Here is a 13,808-nt window from a genome sequence, read left to right on the forward strand (position 1 = left end):
TGGCTTCTTCACTGTGTCCTCTTTCTGACAGATCAGTGGCATGTGTCTATAAATCAAGAAAACAGAAATCTGGGCTTGGGTTTCTAAAAAGGATGAGAAACCCTTTCACTTACAGAGCTGCTGCTAGTAACCCAAAAAATAACAAACAAAATACTTAATTTTATATAAATTTATAATCACAGTCCAGAAGTGTTCAGCACACCACGAAAAGAGAGAAGGTGCACACAGGGATTTTTTGAAAAAAGTTAAACATACTCTTCATTTAATACATCTTAAAAAGCAGGTCGATGTTTCAGAATGTACCTAAGACCATTAACAGCACTCATCCAATCCTGTGTTTCCCTAACAGTCACATGACAAGAAATATAACCCCGACTAGGGGGAACATGGATGTATCAACTTCATATAACCAATTCCCTGGACTAGCACTAAAACAATAGGATATGCTAAATTTGTTACACGACCTTGAAGTGACAATAGTTTATTTATAATAAATGTATCGATCAAACTTAATTTTGCAACAAATAACAGATTAATGACACTGATTTAAAAAACAGAGGAAAGCGCAATGTTCATTTAGCGCCAATGGTGTCAAAGTATTCAGCTTCTTGATCCAGAATACTTCTCTCTGGAGTAATCTTTTTTATCTATCAGCACCTCTCCTCATGGAGGGAGATGATCTATGGCAGTCAATCTAAATGTTGGTAACCTATGTCCTATATTGGAAATTCTATTAGTAAACTGAGCAACAATCCAATAATATATGTGCCGGAAATTGCCAAAAGAGTATCTCCACAACCACAAGGGTATATCAAACCAAAAGTTATACACAAGAAAAGGGATTTATACTCTTAGATCCGGCTGAGTACTACTTAAATATTTGTATCAACATATGTATGAATAAAAAGGCAATGTTTATTAGACAACCGTGCCAGGGAATCACAATACAAATAAAAACACTTAAAACCAATTAGTAAAAGAAGGGGCCCCTCCTATTTTAGTTATAGCACTAGTTATAGAGCTTAATTCAAGTAATGCGCATATCAACATGTACTATAATGCAGTAAAAAATAATAATAAAGGACCATGAAGTTGTCAATTAAGGTGTCAAAATTTCATCATATGTTTCCGTAGGTCGAAACTGCAGTTAGTGTCCCGTGTTGTTTAGGTTGTAAAAAATAACCTGTAATTAATTTATAAAAATCCTAGGCATGTGTAAATATCTTGATCTCTTGTGATGATCCTGTTTCCTGACCCAGGGGAAGATTAAAGGTGCCAAGTTAGAATGGACAGAGTCTATGAGGGAGACTGAAAAGTACTTATGAGGACAGCATTAGATGTTGGAGGTGATTAGTAAAAACCGTATCAGCAGCATAACGTGTGAGCTGAGTGAATGTTCCGCTACACGGTAATTAATGAACCCGGCGGCTATTGCTCAGTGAATCAGTGTGGAGCATAAATGATGTCCCTTTATCGATATGCCGAGTTAAACAACATGTGTGGCATCTTCACAGAGTTAATAAATTTGCTACTTATCTCGAAAACACTCCACTTTAGACTCCATATTCAAGCTTTGAAGTCATGTTATCCGATACCAAATGCTGCTGCATTTAACCTCGCTGTTCCATGCAAACACAGACGCCGTGTTGACTCGTCCTAAATCAATCTGGCACGTATGAAGAGAGGGGCCCCTCCTCCGCCGGGTTCATTAATTACCATGTGGCGGAACACTCAACCCGCAAGTGCAGATTATAAGGTAAATTACATGTGTAGTGGTACACGTAGGGGCAGATTTATCAATGGTCGAAGTGAAAATTCGAAGTCAAAAAAAAAAAAAACAATAATAATTTTAAAAAATTATAATATCGAAATTTATCATGTACTGTCCCTTTAAAACTTTGACCATTTGCCATCTGAAACCTGCCGAATTGCTGTTTAATTCTATGGGGGACCTCCTAGAACTTATATGGAGTCAATTGGTGGACTTTTTTTTTTTGTGTAAATACTTCGAATCAAATTCGTTCTTACTTCAATTTGAACGATCGAATACAGCCTATTCTATATTATATATTAATTATGGTTATATTACTATACTAATATATTACTTTATTATATAGTATTTATATGAAATATTAGAGCATTTGTTTTTAGATGGGGTCAATTTGAAAGCTGGGAAGAGTCAGAAGAAGAAGAAGGCAGATAATTAAAAGAAAACTATAAAAAAAAAAAAATAACAAAAGCATTAAAAGTTAACTTAAAGGTGAACCACCCCTTTAAAATAATTTGCAAAACAATTGCATTTAGAGTATTGATCCCAAAAATATCCCACAGATCTAAAGAACGTTCCCCGTTACCCCCACCCTTGTGTCAGGCTATACCTGTTCAATGACCCATGCTATAAGGTGACATAGAATCATGGACTTCTAGGAAATGTCTGTACAAAAGAAGTTCCATGGAACCTGACCTGATGTTGCAAATGTTTGCATATCCGCGCTCGGAATGGTTTCTTTATCTGATCTGTAGAGTGTAGGCTACAAGAATTGTTGTGATTGCTGGTTCCTGCTATATATAAGATCAGTGGTGTGTGTGTGTAAGGTGTGTGATGCATGTGAGTTTGGCTGCACTGAGCATGCTGGGACATTGGCAAGGTTACAGGGCTTGTCCAGGTATTTTAAGCAGTAAACTGGGCAACTGTTGTATCATTACACAGACAGTCAGGACTGCCATGGGGGGGGGGGGGGTTGCCATCTGGCCGGTATTTTACGTAAAAATGATGGTTGATTCCAATGTTATTAATAGGGAAAAAAGATAAATCTATAGTTACATAGTTAAATTGGGTTGAAAAAAGACAAAGTCCATCAAGTTCAACCCCTCCAAATGAAAACCCAGCATCCATACACACACCCCTCTCTACTTTTAATTAAATTCTATATACCCATACCTATACTAACTATAGAGCTTAGTATCAGAATAGCCTTTGATATTATGTCTGTCCAAAACATCATCCAAGCCATTCTTAAAGGCATTAACTGAATCAGCCATCACAACATCACCCGGCAGTGCATTCCACAACCTCACTGTCCTGACTGTGAAGAACCCCCTACGTTGCTACAAATGAAAGTTCTTTTCTTCTAGTCTAAAGGAGTGGCCTCTGGTACAGTGATCCACTTTATGGGTAAAAAGGTCCCCTGCTATTTGTCTATAATGTCCTCTAATGTACTTGTAAAGTGTAATCATGTCCCCTCCCAAGCGCCTTTTTTCCAGAGAAAACAACTCCAACTTTGACAGTCTACCCTCATAATTTAAGTCTTCCATCCCTCTAACCAATTTAGTTGCACGTCTCTGCACTCTCTCCAGCTCATTTATATCTATATTATAGGAAGGCCGGTATTTTTTTTTCAGAAAAAGGTGGCAACGCTAGGTGGGGGAGAGAGGGGACAGTTAGCCTGAGACCTGGTGACATTTTGATCCAGAGTGGAAACCAGCTGTGTAGTGATAGTGCCACAGAAACTGCTGTGACTTTCCTACAAACTTGTGTAACTTACTTAGAAACTTAAAGTGGACCTGTCACCCAGACATAAAAAACTGTATAATAAAAGTCCTTTTTAAATTAAACATGAAAGCCAATTTCTTTTTTTTATTAAAGTATTCATAGCTGTTGTAAACTCATTTAAAAATATCAGCTGTCAATCAAATATTGCCTACCCCGCCTCTATGCCTAGGCCTAGAGGTGGGGCAAACAATTACTTTCACTTTCCATTCAGCACTTCCTAGATGTCACTGCTCTCTCCACATTCCCCCAGCTCTCTTAACGATTTAATTGTGTAACCAGTGCATGGGGATAGAAATTGGGTCCCTGTCCCCTGGTGCACAAACAAGATTCTGAGATGATACAAGGCTTGCCTTAATAACAGTGTCCACAAAATGGCTCCTGCCTGCTTGTTATAATTATGAATTCCCAGACTGATGGAAACAAGATTCAAATAATTTATACAGTGTAATTAAAGTTCATTTTGCTTGACTAACATGATAAAATAGGATTTGGAATAATTTTGTTTGGGTGACGGGTCCCCTTTAAAAGAGCTGTTCACCTTTAAATTAACTTTTAATATGATGTAGAGAGTGATATTCTGAGACAATTTGCAATGAGTTTTTTTTAGCTTTATATTCAGCAGTTCACCAGTTTGCAATTCCAGCAATCTGGCTGCTAGGGTGCAAATTACCCTAGCAACCATGCACTGATTTAAATAAGAGACTGAAATATGGATAGGAGAATAGAAAGATGAGAAATCAAAACCAAATGCTCGGTAAGGCTACACGTTTATTGTTATTGCTACTTTTTAAGATGGGGTCAGTGACCCCCATTTGAAAGCTGGAAAGGGTGAGAAGAAAAAGGCAAATAGCTCAAAAAGTATAACCTATAAATAGTGAAGACCAATTGCAAGGTTGCTAGGAATTGGACATTTTATAACATAAAGTTACATCAAAGGTGAACCACCCCTTTAAGAAAAATACGTATCAAACAATGACAATGCAGAGCAGCCTGACCAGGGCAGACAGATTTGCAGAATTTAAACTCAGAGCAAACTCCACTGTAGAGTACTATGAGGGTCCGGTTGGGCAGACCCGTGCCAAACCAGGACTGGCTATATGCTCAGCCCCTTCCTGCTACTCTACCTCCACTTCTAAGCTGACCCAGAGATCTGATAAAACTAGAAGTAACTTCACCATTATCAGGAAGTGCCATCTTGCCTGGGGCAGATTAACCAGGTCAGGGGGGACATTTCTTTTTAACTGAGGGGGGGGGATTGCAAATCTGCAATTGACTCAGGTACCAGGTTGGGTTATCATTTACCACTTGCATAGTCGGGGACTTATCACCTGTGACTACTTAGCTGAAATCAGCGGCTACCTGACCCCAGCGCCGATTCTGGGGCTGCAGCCGCCTGAAGCAGCAGCCCAGATGCCGCCCCCCCTCTCCCGCGCCATGCTTAAAAATCAGGGGAGGATGAGGCATATGGATTTAAATTAGAATTAAATGATTAATAAACTTGTTTCACATGTAAGTGATATCCTTGCAGTAAGCACCAAACATTTTGTTTGTTGGTGTGCTACCATGGATATGGTGTTAAAAGTTCTTGCGGTAACATGGGTGTGGTTTAAAAATGGTGAGTGTTCAACACTGGCTTCCATTGTTGGCCCTCCACCATGTAGGCCAGATTAAGTACCACAGAAATTGGACAGTACTGTCCTACATGACTGGTTACTAGACCCCATAGTTAGATCATTTCCCTAAACTTAGGGAACAAGACATTTTCCATGAACGTACTGTAGCTGCTCATCAGTTCCACCGAGCCCCCTCCAGCAGTTGCAGTTCTGTTTCCCCTATAGTATAAGTGCTGCAGTACCTGCTAGTTGATGTCTGTGTAGCGCACACACAAGGGGCAGACGGAAGAGGCATGTATCTCTTCTGCCTAGTCCTAGTTCGGCTGAAGAGATGCTGCTTAGCAATGCACAATGATGACCACTTATGCTGAGCCCGGTTCTGGCCCAATAAATTTGGTACTACATGCTTGTGTTCACGGTGGCCCCATATACACAACTTGTAAGGGGCCCGTTTCTGGAGGCCCTGCCAACAGCTTGCACTCTCCTGCCACATTGCCAGCTTGGAGTGATGTGGGGGTATCAGCAGTGATGTCCTGTTAATCAGTGCTGCCCAACGGGCAGCCGTGCCACCCCCCCTTTTTTTGTGTGCCTTTTTGTAACCTTTGAAAGGTATCAGAACTGATAATTAACTGGCCCCTGCATTGTTCACACTTCAGATTCAGGCTGTAAAATCCCTGCATTGCTCACACTTTTAATCCCATGTATTGTTCACACCTGTAAGGCCTTTTATTGGTCACGCCTTAGATTGTAATTGGTATTGTGTCACTATAGTTAGTACAGTACTTACTGTTCATTTTAGGGCAAGGACACCGGCAGATTCGGGAAGATTAGTTGCCCCGTTGGCAAATCGCCTTTTGTTCGGGACAACAATCTCCCTTAACTGCCTTCCTCAACGTTCCCGCTGGCTAGAATGAAAAATTGCCAGCGGGATGTCGCTTCGTTTTCAGAAGTTTCCTCGCGAGGCAACGTCGGAAAATCTCGCTGGCTTTTTTTCGTTACAGCCTGCGGGAAGGCAGTTCGGGGAGATTGACGCCCTGAAGAAGAGATTTGTCACCGGGTCGACTAATGACCCCGAATCTGCCTGTGTGCGCTTATCCTTAAAGGGATACTGTCATGGGAAAAAAAAATTTTTTCAAAATGAATCAGTTAATAGTGCTGCTCCAGCAGAATTCTGCACTGAAATCCATTTCTCAAAAGAGCAAACAGATTTTTTTATATTCAATTTTGAAATCTGACATGGGGCTAGACATTTTGTCAATTTCCCAGCTGCCCCATGTCATGTGACTTGTACTCTGATAAACTTCAATCACTCTTTACTGCTGTACTGCAAGTTGGAGGGATATCACCCCCCTCCCTTTTTCCCCCCAGCAGCCAAACAAAAGAACAATGGGAAGGTAACCAGATAACAGCTCCCTACCACAAGATAACAGCTGCCTGGTAGATCTAAGAACAACACTCAATCGTAAAAACCCATGTCCCACTGAGACTCCTTCAGTTACATTGAGAAGGAGAAACAGCAGCCTGCCAAAAAGCATTACTCTCCTAAAGTGCAGGCACAAGTCACATGACATGGGGCAGCTGGGAAATTGACAAAATGTCTAGCCCCGTGTCAGATTTCAAAATTGAATATAAAAAAATCTGTTTGCTCTTTTGAGAAATGGATTTCAGTGCAGAATTCTGCTGGAGCAGCACTATTAACTGATTCATTTTGAAAAAAAATTTTTTTCCCATGACAGTATCCCTTTAAGAGTGGTCACGATCAGATACTTGTGTGGTCCCTGTCTCCTGCCTGCCTGTTTTGCCATACTCTGGGGGGTGAACCTGGTGGGGGTTTGTTAGCACTTGGAAATACTTTTTAGGGGTCTCCAATCATGTGCTGGGGGTTGCCGTGCTAGCCACAGGGGAGGAGAAGATATGGATTAAGGGTATGTCTAAGTATGAAACTTTTTTCCCAAAGTGATAACTGCAGTGAGCACCAACCATTTGGTTTTTTTTGGTTTAACATTTCATGTGATAACATGGGGTAGTTTAAAGTGGGTGTGGTCTTAAAAGGGAGTGGTCAACACTGGTTTATATGATCAGCCCTCTGCCACGTAGGCCAGAAAAATTCTGGCCCTCTGTACCACAGAAGTTGGACAGCACGGTCTTAAAGTGATATGGACTAAAAAAAAAAAAAAAAAAAAAAAAACACTACTTTTTAAAATATGAATGTGCATGTTAATTTTTTTGCCAAGGTTTGTTTTTCTAAGTAATGGTTTGTTGAAGTTTCTCAACCTGACTGTCCCACATCAGCCTGTCAGTTAGAGATTCTAATGCTAATGGACTCCTGCTGCACATCTCTTCACAACTGCCACACCCTCCAACTTTAATGGAGTCTCACTAAAAGAAACTGGGGCAAATTCACATGGTTAGGGTTTAATTACCATAGTGACCAAGCACCAGAATAGAAAATGAATAGGATATATCTAAGCTGGCATACTCTATTGCAACTTGGTTCCATGATTATGAAAAGCTGCTGACAATAGGTCGATCCAGTATACACTGCTGCACAATAAAGGAGTGCTCTACCTGTAAGGTTCTCAATTGTTGTGGGTGCTCAACCAAAAATACCCTTCCTTGCACAGGGACAGAAGTTGGTATAGACAAAATCCAGAAGCACACAAAAAAAAAAAAAGTTGTGTGAAAAGAGATTTATTTAGTACATAAGCATTTCACAAACAAAGCAATGTTTCAGACACCTCTGAGCCCTTTATCAAGCCTAGGTCGATCTTTTATATACTGAAGGTTTATTTAGAAGTCTTCCCCTTTAAGGACAAGCAGGCATGGTTTATGCAAGCCAGTACCGCAGTCCAAAGCCACCATTTGGGGCCCAAGGATGGGGGTTACAACACAAATGGTATCACAAGTGGCACATATACTATAAGTGTTAGTGAGATGCACAGTGGCCACTACGATTACATCTTCTGGCAAAGTGGGCAATTCTATCTTCAGACTCAGTCAGTCTTCTGGCACAGAGACCACGCCTATAGCATCTTCTGGTCTGAGAAAGATCAAAAAAAATAAAGTGATACAATTGCTCTAGTACTCAGCGCTAGTGCCCCCAAAATGTTTGATTCATGGGCCCTACTTGCCATGACTGAACCTTAGTACCCCATCTTCATTCCTTACTGCACCACCCCCACCTATACTGGGAGCTCTCAGCTTCTGTACCCAACCCCTAGTACCAGAGCTCTGCTGCCTTGACGAGATTTAGTGCCTCAGTAACCCACCCATTCACAATATGGGCTCTTAAAGGAGAACTAAACGTTGCAGATTATGTTTTGGGTTTCTGTACTAGCCCAAGGCAACCACAGCCCTGTAGCATGAAGGATCTGTGCCTCCCAAAATAACCCCTGTAGCACCCATCTTTTCTGCAGATTCACTGCACATGCTCTATGCTGCCGTCACTTACTGAGCTTAGGGACCAACTCAATAGTTAATACATGGCATCTTAGAAACAATCAGCCCATTTTCTGCTTGACAACCCCTAAGTTTAGCTTCTCAACAGCTGCTCAAAGCCCACTGAGGATGGGGGTGTCAGACACTTTCCATAATGGTGGCAACTTTGAAATCCTGGACCATTGCTGCTATCAAGAAGCTGAAACTTAGGGCTGGGGCAATAGTATATATTAGGGTTTAGTTCTCCTTTATCACCCCAACATTTAGGCACTGAACCCACAGAGGGTCCTAGTTCCATAAGTCTTACACAATCCAATCTAACCATAATTTCTTCCTGTGCTAGATACCCACAAGCCTCTCAGCTACACATGCAGGGATTCAGGCGGCATCAGGTTGGAATTGTGACTTCATCAGCATCAGAAGTCTAACGCACTTAACTCATCATCCTGCCGCCACACCACTTACATTCACTCAGACCATCCCGATCCCCCACACATGCACTTACCTGCTCTGGGAACAGAAGTAAAGACACTCGGCATCACTCCCACGGGATCAGGAAGAGGGGGTGGTGCTCTGTAACAAAAAAGGAAACTGCTTGACAATTCGGTACAAAGCCACCGTCTGGGGCCCCAAGGATGGGTAAGAGACATACATGGAGGCAGTCTATATACAGAAAGATGTGCCGCACATTCTGCTAATCTCAGGTTCCAAATAGCAGGTTACATGTGTACCAAAGACTGTAGAGGGTAGTTAAAAGCACAGCTCAGGTTTGGCTGAGAAGTACCAGTTATAACCAACCAGTTTCTCTTGCACTGCTGCTTGGCCAGTGAGGCCACTGGGGCAACTCACAGGTTCAAAGGCAGAGCATGACACCAAATAAAGGCAAGAGACAGGGGCAAGGCCCCACTAAAGGAAAGGCACAGGAGGCCACCGGGGCAACACACCTTCCACCATCGCACCTGCTCTTCTGGTACAGTGGCCACTCCTATGGCATCTTCAAGTTTGGCACCTGCTCTTCTGGCATCTGTTGGCCTGAGAAAGTTAAATGAAGTTAAGTGATTCAATTGCCCCCATATCCAGCTCTTCTGGGCCCTACTTACTCCTGTAACCGAGGCTTACTACCCCATCCTCTTGCCCCACCACCCCACACCAGAGGCTCCAAGACTTAGTACACAACCCTATTGTCACCACTGGATCACCCCAACATGCTTAAGGGGAGGGATCCTGGTTCCACAACTAACACTATCCAGAATTTCCCTCTGGGCTGAGCTAGATACCCATACTCCACTCAGCCTCACACAAAAGGATTCAGGCGGCATCAGGTTGGAATTGTGACTTCATCAGCATCAGAAGTCTAACGCACTTAACTCATCATCCTGCCGCTCACACCAACATCCCCTATACCCACACTTACCTTTGTAGAGAAAGGAAGCAATGACTGTGCTGCTTCACTCCCATGTGACCAGGCAGAGGGGTAGTGCACTGTGACAAAAACAAGACAGAGGAGATTAAGCAAGGCAGTATGTGGGGCCCAAGGATGGGCAAGAGATGTAAATGTAAACTGGAACAATACATATAGGAAGACAAGCGTCATGAATTTCGCTAGAATGAAGAAGGGCTGCAAGAGCAAGTCTACTTGTGGGACAAGGACTGTAGCAGGTAGTTAAAAGCACAGCTCAGGTTTGGCCGAGAAGTACCAGTTATAACCAGCCAGTTTCTTTTGCGCTGCTGCTTGGCCAGTGAAGCCACTGGGGCAAATCACAGGTTCAAAGGTAGCGCGTGGGTCCCAATAAAGGAAAGATAGGGATGGAGCACAACAAAAGCAACAAACAAGGATTTGGCCCAATAAATACAGGCGGCAACTCACATCTGGCATGGTAACTGCTCTTCTGGCACAGTGGCCTCCCCTATTGCATCTTCAGTGGGCACATGCCCATGCGCATCTTTTGGCCTGAGAAACAGATGGGCACAGTGTAAGAGAGCCAGTTACCCTGGACCCAGCTCTACTGGTCCCTACTGCCGAGCCTTTGTACCCCATCCTCACAGCCTGAGCCCTATTGCCTCCCCGAGGTCTAGTACCTCAAAATTGCACTCACTGTCTAATCATCCCAGCATTTAAACACTGAACGTGTGCGTGTCACCCAATTCCCTTTCTATACAGAATTCACCCTGTGCTGTGCTAATTATCCACAATCCATTCAGCCTCACGCAGGTATCCAGGCAGTGTCAGATCGGATTTGTGACTTCATCAGCATCAGAAGTCTAACGCACCAAACTCATCAACCTGTTGCCTCCCACATATATTCACTCACACCAACATCCCCCATACACACAGTTACCTGTGCTGGCATAGGAAGCAATGAGGTGGGGAGGCGAGGCGCTGTGACAAACAAGGCAGTTTCTCCAACTGGAATCCAAAACTAAGGGAGTGGTTTTCTAGATCTACAATTGGTACTGCTCAAATGGATCACAGCAGTGTTTCTTGGGCTTCATTCTGGCATTATTTGGAAGGGTGGATTGAGATTGTCAAAGTTAGGGCACACCTAGCAGAAAAGCAGAACCTATTGTATAGGGAAGGTTGTGTCTAGTTGTCCATTCTAGGGTCTGTATATGTGACAGCAGTAAATCCTTGCCATCTAATTTGTGACCAAAATTGTCTCTTCTCTGCATGGTCATATAATCGCTTAAAAGCATTTCATTAAATGTCCTTTTGACAAATCTCTATAAACTGGCTAACTCCACATGTACATGGTGGCTGTCCATTAAATGGTTCCCAAAAAGGTACACTGGCACACAGGGCAATTGAAAAAGCAGGGTTACCCCTTGCTACTTTTATTTAAGCGGACGTGCGACGTTTCGGGGTTCCTACCCCTTTCTCAAGCTTGAGAAAGGGGTAGGAACCCCGAAACGTCGCACGTCCGCTTAAATAAAAGTAGCAAGGGGTAACCCTGCTTTTTCAATTGCCCTGTGTGCCAGTGTACCTTTTTGGAAGCCTTTACCGAGGGGGTTGCCGAGCCCTCTACCCTGAGCACCGGGCGTCATCGATTACACTGAGGAGTGTGCTCTACTTCACTACCTATTTTAGCTGTCCATTAAATGGATCATGTTTTCTACTTCCCCAGATTTGCACTTACCTTTAAGAAGGCCAATTTTTCATCCATAACTCTTACATCTTTTTTTATCCAGCAGAGACTCTTTGTATAACACTTGGGATGGCTTTTGAAGACGACTTGCAATTTCTTTGGCATATCTGATAATGCTGTGAACTTACATTTAGCTGAACATATCTAAAAAAAACAATTCTACAATTAATATTCACATCTCTAATTTCATGCATTAGACCTAAGGTACATGGCCCGTTTGTGGGATGGTGCCAGGATTAATCCTACTAGTTGGATGTAATTCCATGGTTTAAAAAAGTAATGGCGCATGCAAAAATCTGACATATCAAGTGATATGGCAAATCTTTCATGTAGTTTACACGTCTATGGTTAGGTAGCACTGAATGCTGCATCCAACAAGATAAAATCTGATGTGAGAGACAGATGCATAAACAAGATACACCATCTGATTTTAAAGGGGTGTTCATCTTCCAACACTTTTAGTTCAGGGGTTTTCAGAAATGAGACTGCCCCCCCCCCCCATTTTCTATTTGTGACCATTCTTCCAATTTCACCTTCTTGTGTCTTTCTAAAGCAACTCAGGGAAGGGGTCACAGACTAATAAAGTCTAAGTTAATACATTTAACATCTTTGGCCCTGCTGAGCAGAATCATTAAAGGCAGCTCTAATTGATACAATAGTTGCTAATAGGTCACAGAAAAATTTAGCAAATTGGAGTATTCTGGTAAACAATCTGAACAAGTGTTAGGAAGTTGTATAACATTTAATTTATCCACTTCCATATTACAGCAGGAGAGATGAAACATTTGTATGAAGCATATTCCTCTCCCAATATACATTCTACATCATATCCCATTTCCCAGTGCCTCGGATAACACGTGTGAAATGAAGGGAGTGTCACGCAGTATATGAGAAGGGTGTCCCATCATTCCCTTTTCTCAGTTCCCCATCCCCCCTGCCATGTGCTCACTCCGTTGGGGGAGGGGTGCCTTTTGAAAATTACTGTACCACCCAGGAATATATGTTCTTAAAGGGGTTGTTCATCTTTGATGATCAAGCGAAAGATATTTTGAGATAAGCAATTGGTTCTCATTTTTTATTTAAGGATTTTGAGTTATTTCGCAGCTCAAGTTGCATTGTAGTTAGGGTCCAAATTAACCTAGCAACCATGCATTGATTTGAATAAGAGACTGGAATATGAATAGGAAAGAGCCAGAATAGAGGTTAATCAAAAGTAGCATGTATATGTTCAACACAATGGTTTACTGGTTACAAAGAGATGTGTCTAGCAGTGCTTGCTATTCCAATCCATGATAATTTATCTAACTATCATACTTTTACAAATTCTTTTTTTTCTTATGAAAATAAAATCTTTAAATAAAAAAATAAAAACAAAAATACATGTGTAGCATTACAGAGCATTAGCATTTTAGATTTGAAAGCTGCAAAGAGTCAGAAGAAAAAGGAAATTGAACAAAAAAAATAAATGAAAACCCAATTAAATAGTTTAGAATTGGACATTCTAGAACATACTCAAAGTTACCTCAAACGTGAACCACCCATGTTAGTGCTGTTGGAGCAGAAACAGCTCAATCCAGGCTAGAATTGCCCGTGAGACTAATGCCACGTGGGCCAGAATGAACTGTTATACTGCACTCGGCTTCCTACACACCTGCACCCACAAATATTCAACCTAAATGTAAGTTACAGCGAGGCAATGGGCCGCCCACTACTTTCTTTGAGGCCCTACTACACAATAACCCGATTCCTCCTGCCACGATAAAGTAATTTAGGAGCCACAGTGAATGATACAAACCCAGACACATCCAGGCCACACACACACACACACACGCCTATAAAAGCTCATCCTAATCTCCCCTCACAATTGTAGCCACACAACAACGTATCAGTAAAACTGCCTCCGCAACAAACCCTAAACATTGAGGGCCACACACCTTAGAGAGCTGCACATGTACAAGAGATCCACAGCCCGATAGGCCCAGGGAGTTGTGCAGAGAACATGGCGTCCCTCACCACGCGCGACACTAACTGAGCGCCCGCATGTACTCTTTATATATCCCA

The 13,808-nt window shown here is 42.2% G+C and overlaps 1 long non-coding RNA gene and 2 other non-coding genes across 10 annotated transcripts; all 3 read right to left on the bottom strand.

Annotated features, from left to right (window-relative positions):
- Window positions 1-7,845: 7,845 nt before the first annotated feature.
- On the bottom strand, window positions 7,846-13,807 carry LOC108701212. 8 transcript variants are annotated; one of them, XR_001933128.2, is made up of 8 exons: window positions 13,682-13,807; window positions 11,739-11,891; window positions 10,944-11,098; window positions 10,472-10,555; window positions 10,019-10,086; window positions 9,549-9,636; window positions 9,110-9,177; window positions 7,846-8,206 (listed from the first exon to the last, which is right to left on the bottom strand). It is a non-coding gene; the product is annotated as an uncharacterized LOC108701212 (long non-coding RNA). The 8 variants fall into 8 exon arrangements; XR_001933127.2 differs by having other exon boundaries at window positions 10,944-11,147; XR_001933129.2 differs by lacking the exon at window positions 10,944-11,098 and having other exon boundaries at window positions 9,564-9,636.
- Window positions 9,340-9,470, bottom strand: LOC121398601. Its single transcript, XR_005964422.1, has one exon. It is a non-coding gene; the product is annotated as a small nucleolar RNA SNORA76 (small nucleolar RNA).
- Window positions 10,253-10,383, bottom strand: LOC121398600. Its single transcript, XR_005964421.1, has one exon. It is a non-coding gene; the product is annotated as a small nucleolar RNA SNORA76 (small nucleolar RNA).
- Window position 13,808: the final 1 nt, after the last annotated feature.

Source organism: Xenopus laevis, chromosome 9_10L (assembly GCF_017654675.1).
Source record: "Xenopus laevis strain J_2021 chromosome 9_10L, Xenopus_laevis_v10.1, whole genome shotgun sequence".
Taxonomy (NCBI): Eukaryota; Metazoa; Chordata; class Amphibia; order Anura; family Pipidae; genus Xenopus; species Xenopus laevis.